The sequence below is a fragment of the Rattus rattus genome, chromosome 3, assembly GCF_011064425.1.
Source record: "Rattus rattus isolate New Zealand chromosome 3, Rrattus_CSIRO_v1, whole genome shotgun sequence".
In the NCBI taxonomy this organism is placed as follows: Eukaryota; Metazoa; Chordata; class Mammalia; order Rodentia; family Muridae; genus Rattus; species Rattus rattus.
In genome coordinates this window covers 210,192,000-210,202,557 of record NC_046156.1, presented here as the reverse complement: position 1 = coordinate 210,202,557, position 10,558 = coordinate 210,192,000, and the positions used below count along the sequence as shown (strand labels likewise).

General features: G+C 37.8%; 1 pseudogene; it reads right to left on the bottom strand.

Moving 5' to 3' along the window:
* Nucleotides 1–764: 764 nt before the first annotated feature.
* Nucleotides 765–1,991, bottom strand: LOC116896069 (annotated as a pseudogene).
* Between the last annotated feature and the right edge of the window lie 8,567 nt (nt 1,992–10,558).

Sequence of the window (10,558 nt, the reverse complement as noted above, 5' to 3'; positions counted from 1 at the left end):
CAGAATTGTAAGACTCCAGATTTTTTTCTTTCACAAGTTGCATTGGTCATGATATTTTGTCACAGCAATTGAAAAATAACTAAGACAGTTTACAAGATAATTGCTTGCCCTCTTATATGTTTACTAATGCCTTAAGGACCTGCAACACTGTTCACAATTTACATTATACAATTATGTTCAACAAAATTAACTTTGACCATTTTGGCCATTCTTTGCTTACTTTTAGTAAAGTAACGTCTATATGATCATAGCTTTCATGAAGAAGAGTAAAATATTTCATTTAGATCTTTCAAAAAACCCATAGATTCCTAACAACTTCTTACCTCATCCCATAACACCATCAGACAAAAACTCAGACTAAAGAGCACTACAACTACTCCCTAACCCCACAAAAAAGAAAAAGAAAAGAGGCTAATGAAACACACTGAGAAAATTGAGATCTTAAACCTATACTATATATTTTCTGTTTTGACTACTATATTTGTTTATTGTTTTATAGGACAACTAAAACAGACTTTATTGCTTTTTTTAGGATGAGGAAAACAAGATATGAAATAAGTCATAAGAAATGCTCTCCTCTACTATCTCAACCATTTTGAATGTTGTACAAAAAGCTCACAAAGCAAATACGAAAAGCTTCAGCATGTCTTTTGTAAATTCTGCTGCAGTAAGCGCAACATGAAGAAACATGCAACTTTCTTCTGTACCAGTTTTAAAAGAATTACTGAATTACATTTCTTATTATGTTGCTTATAAATGTTTATTCACTTTTGATGAGATCGTTGCCAATACATTATTTTCCTTAACTTTATTTTTACATTAAGCCAATGTCTGTCATGCAACCACCAAAACCTTATAGAAAATTGTGCAGGTTCATAGTCCAGTTTGGACTCTAGCTTCTTGGAGTCAGCCACTTTTCTGACTGTTTTCATGAAGTCTTCCTGAACTACAAAATCATGATCGGCACGAATTGCAAACATACCTGCTTCAGTGTAAACATTTCTCAGGTCTGCTCCATTAAAACCATCTGAAAGCTCTACAATGGCTTCATAATCTATTTCACCATGTTTTGTAATAGGGCCTGTGTGGATTTTCCATATATCTAATCTTGCTTGTTCATTTGGTAAATTGATATGTATTTTTCTATCTAATCTTCCTGGGTGCAGCAAAGCAGGATCCAGTGTATCTGGTCTGTTTGTAGCCATGATTATTTTAACTCTATGCAGAGTATCAAATCCATCCATTTCATTTAGTAACTCCCATTAAAGTTCTATGAATCTCTTTGTCTGCTGATGTTCCCTCAGAAAACCGACGGCCACCAATAGCATCTATTTCATCCATAAAAATGGTGCATGACTGGTGGTCCCTGGCATAATTAAGCATTTCCTAATCAAACGAGCACTTTCACCAATGTACTAGTCTACAATAGAACTAGATACAACCTTTAGGAAGTTGCAGGCCAGCTGGCTGGCAACAGCTCGTGCCAAGAGTGTTTTCCCAGTGCCTGGTGGTCCATATAGCAAACAGCCTTTTGGAAGTATTATTCCTACACGCTGGAATAATTCTGGATTTGTAAGAGATAATTCTATTACTTCTCTTAATTCCTGAATCTGTTCTGACAGGCCTCCAACCTCAGAATAAGATACATTTCCAGGATCCTCATGAGACATGTTATAAAACAATGGATCCACCTCTCTCGGCAGATACCTCATGATGGTTAGGGTGGTCATATCCAAAGTAACTCTTGTTCCTGGTTTCAGCATACTTTTATCAAGCTGCTGACGGCAACCTACGACATATCTTGGTCCATTTGTTGCTTTAAAAATGAATTTTTCTTCTGTTAACTGTTTAGGCACTTCCCCTACAATCTGTCCAACACTTTGGAGTACCTTCAGATCATTTTCAGACTTTTCACACTCCTTGTGCTCTAACAGCTTCTTCCGGTAGTCCTGAAGCGCCTTATCTCTAGGGTCCGCCATGATGAGAAGCCGTCGCTCCTAGATACTACATTCAAAATTTGTTATTTCTCTATTGTACATCACATTTATTCATAATAGAATAATATTTTTCCATGAAGAAGTTTTGAATGATACTATACCAAACATTCAGGGATATTGCTTTCATTTAATTGAATCAGTTAACCACTGTATCTCTAAAAATTATATCTATGTATCATACTCATTTAAGTTTACATTGTAGAATGTGTTGTGTGACTTAATACAATACCAACCTATATTAAATACAATTGCATATGCATACCAAATTGCTTCAAATAAACTAATAATTAGTGTTTCTCAGTAGTTACTGGTTTAGAATTGGCTCTACTGGATAGTTCTTAGGTTCTTTTATGAGACTAGAGTCAGAAGATCAGGTGGGATGTCTTAAGTTACAGACAAGTTGGTGCTGATGGAATTCTTATTCATGTGAACCCTATCACCTCTTTTTATTACAACTATTTATTTATTTTTATTTTTATATGTACATTTTCCCATCTCTATATACATGTGCTGTATGCTTGCTTGGTGTCCAGAGAAGCTAGTAAAAAGTGCCAAAACCCCTGTATCTAGAGTGTCACATGTTTCTGAGCCTCCCTGTATGGAAACTGAACTTAGAATCTATGCAGAATCTAATTGTCTGAACCACTGAGCTGTATTTCTAGCCCCCTCTATTGAGCTTCTTGCACATTCTTGCTATGTGCTGCCTAGCCTCTTTCATGTATGGGATTCTAGGCAACATATCAAAGATGCCTGTTTCCAATAAAGACTTGAGAGCACATCTTTCCCATTGCACTTTATTGTGCATGTAGTACATGATGGAACTACCACATTATGTATTAAAGAGTCTGTAAGATGAGATGTATGGCTCTGACTATATTTTTTAAAGTTAAAACTGTGGTTTAAAAATAGTTTCTACTCTCTTATTACAATGAATTTGTTTTTCATATCTGCATAGAGTTTAAAATCAGTACATTCTAGTTTTTATTCGTTTTAGTCTCTATGCCATGATCTAAGAAGACTAACTTTGCTCAAAGCACATTAATTGCCTAGATTTGATTCTGAAGATTAATTCACATGACCACATAGCTTCAACCTGGAATATAATTTGTCAGTTTAATTAATTCCTTTAGCCTAGACCTATACTACATTAAATAAATGCTAGTGAACTAAGCAATTAATTCTTGTTCCAAGAGTGACTTATTGACTTGTAAAGAGTAGCTTAGAAACCAGGAGATTTGGACTTAATAAAGTATTTGCTCTCTATTCTGTACTAATATTTCTAATACAAATTACACTGGGATATTGTGCATATATATGGTCTGAGTCAGAAAAGCTGAAGTGGGGGTGAGATTCTGCATTACTTTAAGATCCCAGATGCTGACGGTGCCAGATTTGCCACATGGTAACAGTGTTAGACAAAGTTTACTTAAAGGAATTTTTATATTCACAATGCTTACTTTCAGAGTTATTTACACTGATAATTATATCTCACCAAAATGGAAAAAATGTACTCATATTCCATAATACTTTTCAGCTACTCTTCCCCTTAAAAAATTCTTCCCAAATAGAACATCATTTAAATGAGATTGCCAATATATTTAATTTCACCTTCTGTTTTAAGATATTCTGTGTTGTAGTGGTTGAAATGCTAGCTCTTTTTTCCTTCCATCTTTATTAACTTGGGTATTTCTTTTTTTTTTTATTAACTTGAGTATTTCTTATTTACATTTCGAATGTTATTCCCTTTCCGGTTTCCGGCAAACATCCCCTAATCCCCCCCTCCCTTCTTTAGGGGTGTTCCCTCCCATCCTCCCCCCATTGCCTCCCCGCCAACAATCACATTCACTGGGGTTCAGTCTTAGCAGGACCAAGGGCTAACCTTCCACTGGTTATCTTACTTAGGATATTCATTGCTACCTATGAGGTCAGAGTCCAAGGTCAGTCCATGTATAGTCTTTAGGTAGTAGCTTAGTCCCTCGAAGCTCTGCTTGCTTGGCATTGTTGTTCATAAGGGGTCTCGAGCCCCTTCAAGCTCTTCCAATTCTTTCTCTGATTCCTTCAACGGGGGGTCCTAATCTCAGTTCAGTGGTTTGCTGCTGGCATTCGCCTCTGTATTTGCTGTATTCTGGCTGTGTCTCTCAGGAGAAATCTACATCTGGCTCCTGTCAGCCTGCACTTCTTTGCTTCATCCATCTTGTCTAATTGGGTGGCTGTATATGTATGGGCCACATGTGGGGCAGGCTCTGAACGGGTGTTCCTTCAGTCTCTGTTTTAATCTTTGCCTCTCTATTCCCTGCCAATGGTATTCTTGTTCCCCTTTTAAAGAAGGAGTGAAGCATTCACATTTTGATCATCTGTCTTGAGTTTCATGTGTTCTTGCATCTAGGGTAATTCAAGCATTTGGGCTAATAGTCACATATCAATGAGTGCATACCATGTGTGTTTTTCTGTGATTGGGTTACCTCACTCAGGATGATATTTTCCAGTTCCAACCATTTGTCTATGAATTTCATAAAGGCATTGTTTTTCATAGCTGAGTAGTATTCCATTGTGTAGATGTACCACATTTTCTGTATCCATTCCTCTGTTGAAGGGCATCTGGGTTCTTCCCAGCTTCTGGCTATTATAAACAAGGCTGCTATGAACATAGTGGAGCATGTGTCTTTTTTATATGTTGGGGCATCTTGTGGGTATATGCACAAGAGAGGTATAGCTGGATCCTCAGGTAGTTCAATGTGCAATTTTCTGAGGAACCTCCAGACTGATTTCCAGAATGGTTTTACCCGTCTGCAATCCCACCAACAATGGAGGAGTGTTCCTCTTTCTCCACATCCTCGCCAGCATTTGTTGTCACCTGAGGTTTTGATCTTAGCCATTCTCACTGATGTGAGGTGAAATCTCAGGGTTGTTTTGATTTGCATTTCCCTTATGACTAAAGATGTTGAACGTTTCTTTAAGTGTTTCTCAGCCATTCGGCATTCCTCAGCTGTGAATTCTTTGTTTAGTTCTGAACCCCATTTTTTAATAGGGTTATTTGTCTCCCTGCGGTCTAACTTCTTGAGTTCTTTGTATATTTTGGATATAAGCCCTCTGTCTGTTGTAGGATTGGTAAAGATCTTTTCCCAATCTGTTGGTTGCCGTTTTGTCCTAACCACAGTGTCCTTTGCCTAACAGAAACTTTGCAGTTTTATGAGATCCCATTTGTCGATTCTTGATCTTAGAGCATAAGCCATTGGTGTTTTGTTCAGGAAATTTTTTCCAGTGCCCATGTGTTCCAGATGCTGCCCTAGTTTTTCTTCTATTAGTTTGAGTGTATCTGGTTTGATGTGGAGGTCCTTGATCCACTTGGACTTAAGCTTTGAACAGGGTGATAAGCATGGATCAATTTGCATTCTTCTACATTTGACCTCCAGTTGAACTAGCACCATTTGCTGAAAATGCTATCTTTTTTCCATTGAATGGTTTTTGCTCCTTTGTCAAAAATCAAGTGAACTTGGGTATTTCTTATTTACATTTCAATTGTTATTCCCTTTCCCAGCTTCCAGGCCAATATTCCCCTAACCCTAACCCCTCCCCTTCCATGTTGTTGTTCTCCTCCCCATCGTCCCCCATTACCGCCAAGTCCCCAATGATCACGCTCATTGTGGGTTCAGTCTTGGCAGGACCAAGGGCTTCCCCTTCCACTGGTGTTCTTACTAGACTATTAATTGCTACCTATGCAGTTGGAGCCCGGTATCGGTCCATGAATAATCTTTGGGTAGTGGCTTAATCCCTGAAAGCTCTGGTTGGTTGGCATTGTTGTTCAATGGGGTTTCAATCCCCTTCAAGCTCTTTAAGTCCTTTCTCTGATTCCTTCAACTGGGGTCCCGTTCTCAGTTTAGTGATTTGCTGCTGGCATTCACCTATGTCTATGCGGTATTCTGTCTGTGTCTCTCAGGAGGGATCTACATCCGGTACCTGTCAGCCTGCACTTCTTTGCTTCATCCATCTTATCTAGTTTGGTGGCTATACATGAATGGGCCACATGTGGGGCAGGCTCTTAATGGGTGTTCCTTCTGCCTCTGTTCTAAACTTTGCCTTCCTATTCCCTCTCAAGGATATTCTTGTTCCCTTTTTAAAGAAGGAGTGAAGCATTCAATTTTGGTCATCCTTCTTGAGTTTCATGTGTTCTGTGCATCTCGGGTAATTCGAGCATTTGGGCTAATATTCAATTTTCAAAGAGTATGTGTTTTTTTCTGTGATTGAGTTACTTCACTCAGGATGGTATTTTCTAGTTCCATTCATTTGCCTATGAATTTCATAAAGTCATTGTTTTTTATAGCTGAGTAGTATTCCATTATGTAGATGTACCACATTTTCTGTATCCATTCCTCTGTTGAAGGGCATCTGGGTTCGTTCCAGCTTCTGGCTATTATAAATAAGGCTGCTATGAACATAGTGGAGCATGTGTCTTTGTTATATGTTGGGGGCATCTTTTGAGTATATGCCCAAGAGAGGTATAGCTGGATCCTCAGGTAGTTCAATGTCCAATTTTCTGAGGAACTTCCAGACTGATTTCCAGAATGGTTCTGCAATCCCACCAACAAGGGAGGAGTCTTCCTCTTTCTTCAAATCCTTGCCAGTATTTGCTGTCGTCAGAGTTTTTGATCTTAGCCATTCTGACTGGTTTGAGGTGGAATCTCAAGGATGTTTTGATTTGCATTTCCCTTATGACTAAAGATGTTGAACATTTCTTTAGGTGTTTCTCAGCCATTCAGCATTCCTCAGCTGTGAATTCTTTGTTTATCTCTGAAGCCCATTTTTAGTAGGGTTATTTGTCTCCCTGCAGTATAACTTTGTGAGTTCTTTGTATATTTTCGATATAAGCCCTCTATCAGTTGTAGGATTGGTAAAGATCATTGCTGAATCTGATGGTTGCTGTTTTGTCCGAACAACAGTGTCATTTGCCTTACAGAAGCTTTGCAGTTTTATGAGATCCCATTTGTCGATTCTTGATTTTAGAGCATAAGCCATTGGTGTTTTGTTCAGGAAATTTTTTCCAGTGCCCATGTGTTCCAGATGCTTCCCTAGTTTTTCTTCTATTAGTTTGAGTGTATCTGGTTTGATGTGGAGGTCCTTGATCCACTTGGACTTAAGCTTTGTACAGGGTGATAAGCTTGGATCGATTTGCATTCTTCTACATGTTGGCCTCCAGTTGAACCAGCACCATTTGCTGAAAATGCTATCTTTTTTCCATTTGATGGTTTTGGCTCCTTTGTCAAAAATCAAGTGCCCATAGGTGTGTGGGTTCATTTCTGGGCCTTCAATTCTGTTCCATTGGTCTATCTGTCTGTCTCTGTACCAATACCATGCAGTTTTTATCACTATTGCTCTGTAATACTGCTTGAGTTCAGTGATAGTGATTCCCCCGGAAGTCCTTTTATTGTCGAGGATAGTTTTAGGTATCCTGGGTATTTTGTTATTCCAGATGAATTTACAAATTGTTCTGTCTAACTCTATGAAGAATTGATTTGGAATTTTGATGGGAATTGCATTGAATCTGTAGATCGCTTTTGGTAAAATGACCATTTTTACTATATTAATCCTGCCAATCCATGAGCATGGGAGATCTTTCCATCTTCTGAGATCTACTTCAGTTTCATTCTTCAGAGTCTTGATGTTCTTATCATATAGATCTTTCACTTGCTTGGTTAAAGTCACACCAAGGTATTTTATATTATTTGGGACTATTATGAAGGGTGTCATTTCCCTAATTTCTTTCTCTGCTTGTCTTTTGTGTAGAGGAAGGCTACTGATTCATTAGAGTTAATTTTATACCCAGCCACTTTGCTGAAGGTGTTTATCAGCTTTAGTAGTTCTCTGGTGGAACTTTTGGGATCACTTAAGTATACAACCATATCATCTGCAAATAGTGGTATTTTGACTTCTTTCTTTCCAATCTGAATCCCTTTGATCTCCTTTTGTTGTCTGATTGCTGTGGCTAGGACTTCGAGAACTATATTGAATAAGTAGGGAGAGTGTGGGCAGCCTTGTCTAGTCCCTGATTTTAGTGGGATTGCTTCAAGGTCCTCTCCATTTAGTTTAATATTAGCTGCTGGTTTGCTGTATATTGCTTTTACTGTGTTTAGGTTTGGGCCTTGATTTCCTGTTCTTTACAGGACTTTTATCATGAATGGGTATTGAAGTTTGTCACATGCATCTAATGAAATGATCTTTAGGTTTTTATATTTCAATTTGTTTATATAGTGGATTATGTTGATGGTTTTCCATATATTATACCATCCCTGAATTCCTGGAATGAAGCCTACTTGATCATGATGGATGATTGTTTTGATGTGCTCTTGGATTCGGTTTGTAAGAATTTTATTGAGTATCTTTGCATCAATATAAATAAGGGAAATTGGTCTGAAGTTCTCTTTCTTTGTTGGGTCTTTGTGTGGTTTTGGGTATAAGAGTAATTGTGGCTTCATAGGAGGAATTCAGTAGTGCTCCATCTGTTTCAATTTTGTAGAATAATTTGGATAGTATTGGTATGAGGTCTTCTATGAAGGTCTGATAGAATTCTGCACTGAACCCATCTGGAGCATGGCTCCTTTAGTTTGGGAGACTTTTAATGGCTGCTTCTATTTCATTAGGAGTTTTGGGGTCGTTTACATGGTTTATTTGTTCCAGATTTAACTTCAGGAACTGGTATCTGTCTAGGAAATTGTCCATTTCCTTCACATTTTCAAGTTTTGTTGAATATAGGCTTTTGTAGTAGGACCTGATGTTTTTTTAATTTCCTCTGGCTGTTGTTATGTCTCCCTTTTCATTTCTGATTTTGTTAATTTGGACACGTACTCTGTTTCCTCTGGTTAGTCTGGCTAAGGGTCTAGATATCTTGTTGATTTTCTCAAAGAATCAGCTTTTGGTTTTGTTGATTCTGTGTATTCTGTGTGATTTTATGTTTCTACTTGGTTGATTTCAGTTTTGAGTTTGATTATTTCCTGCCTTCTACCCCTCCTGGGCGTGTTTGCTTCTTTTTGTTCTGGAGCTTTTAGGTGTGATGTCAAGCTGGTGATATATGCTCTCTCCTGTTTCTTTCTACAGGCACTCAGAGCTATGAGTTTTCCTCTTAGCACAGCTTTCATTGTGTCCCATAAATTTAAGTATGTTGTACCTTCATTTTCTTTAAATTCTAAGAAGTCTTTAATTTCTTTCTTTATTTCTTCCTTGACCAGGTTATCATTGAGTAGAGCATTATTCATCTTCCTTGTATATGTGGGAATTCTTTCCTTATTGTTATTGAAGACCAGTTTTAGCCCATGATGGCCTGATAGGACACATGGTACTATCTCTCTGTACCTGTTGAGGCCTGTTTTATGACCGATTGTATGGTCAATTTTGGAGAACGTACCATGAGGTGGTGAAAAGAAGGTATATCCTTTTGCTTTAGGATAGAATGTTCCATAAATATCTGTTAAATCCATTTGGTTCATGACTTCCCTTAGTCTGTCTATGTCTCTGTTTTATTTCTGTTTTCATGAACTGTCCATTGATGAGAGTGGTGTGTTGAAATCATAAACTATTATTGTGTGAGGGACAATGTGTGCTTTGAGCTTTAGTAAGGTTTCTTTTATGTATGTAGATGCCCTTGTATTTAGATATTTAGGATTAAGTGTTCATCTTGGTGGATTTTTCCTTTGATGAATATGAAGTGTCCTTCCTCATCTTCTTTTATGCCTTTTGGTTGAAAATCGATTTTATTCGATATTAGAATGGCTACTCCAGCTTGCTTCTTCAGATCATTTACTTGGAAAGTTGTTTTCCAGCCTTTTACTCTGAGGTAGTTACTGTCTTTTTCTCTGACGTCTATTTCCTGTAGGCAGCAAAATGTTGGGTCCTCATTGGATATCCAGTTTGTTAATATGTGTCTTTTTATCGGGGGAATTGAGTCCATTGATGTTGAGAGATATTAAAGAATAGTGATTGTTGCTTCCTGTTCTATTCCTGTTTGGATGTGAGATTATGTTTGTGTGCCTGTCTTCTCTGTTTTTTCTTTTGCAAAATGATTAGTTTCTTTTTTCAAGGGTGTTGCTTGACTCCTTGTGTTGGGCTTTACCATTTATTATCCTTTGTAGGTCTGGATTTATAGAAAGATATTGTGTAAATTTGGTTTTGTCATGGAATATCTTTGTTTCCCCGTCTATGTTAATTGAGAGTTTAGCTGCATACAGTAACCTGGGCTGCCATTTGTGTTCTCTTAGGGTCTGTATGACATCTGTCCAGGATCTTCTGGTTTTCATAGTCTCTGGTGAGAATTCTGATGTGATTCTGGTAGGTCTGCCTTTATATGTTACTTGACCTTTTCCCTTACTGCTTTTAATATTCTTTCTTTGTTTTGTGCATATGGCATTTTGAGTATTACGTGATGGGAGGAGTTTCTTTCTTGGTCCAATCTATTTGGAGTTCTGTAGGCTTCTTTTATATTTATGGGCATCTCTTTCTTTAGGTTAGGGAAGTTTTCTTCTATGATTTTGTTGAAGATATTTACTGGTCCTTTGAGCTGGGAGTCTTCACTC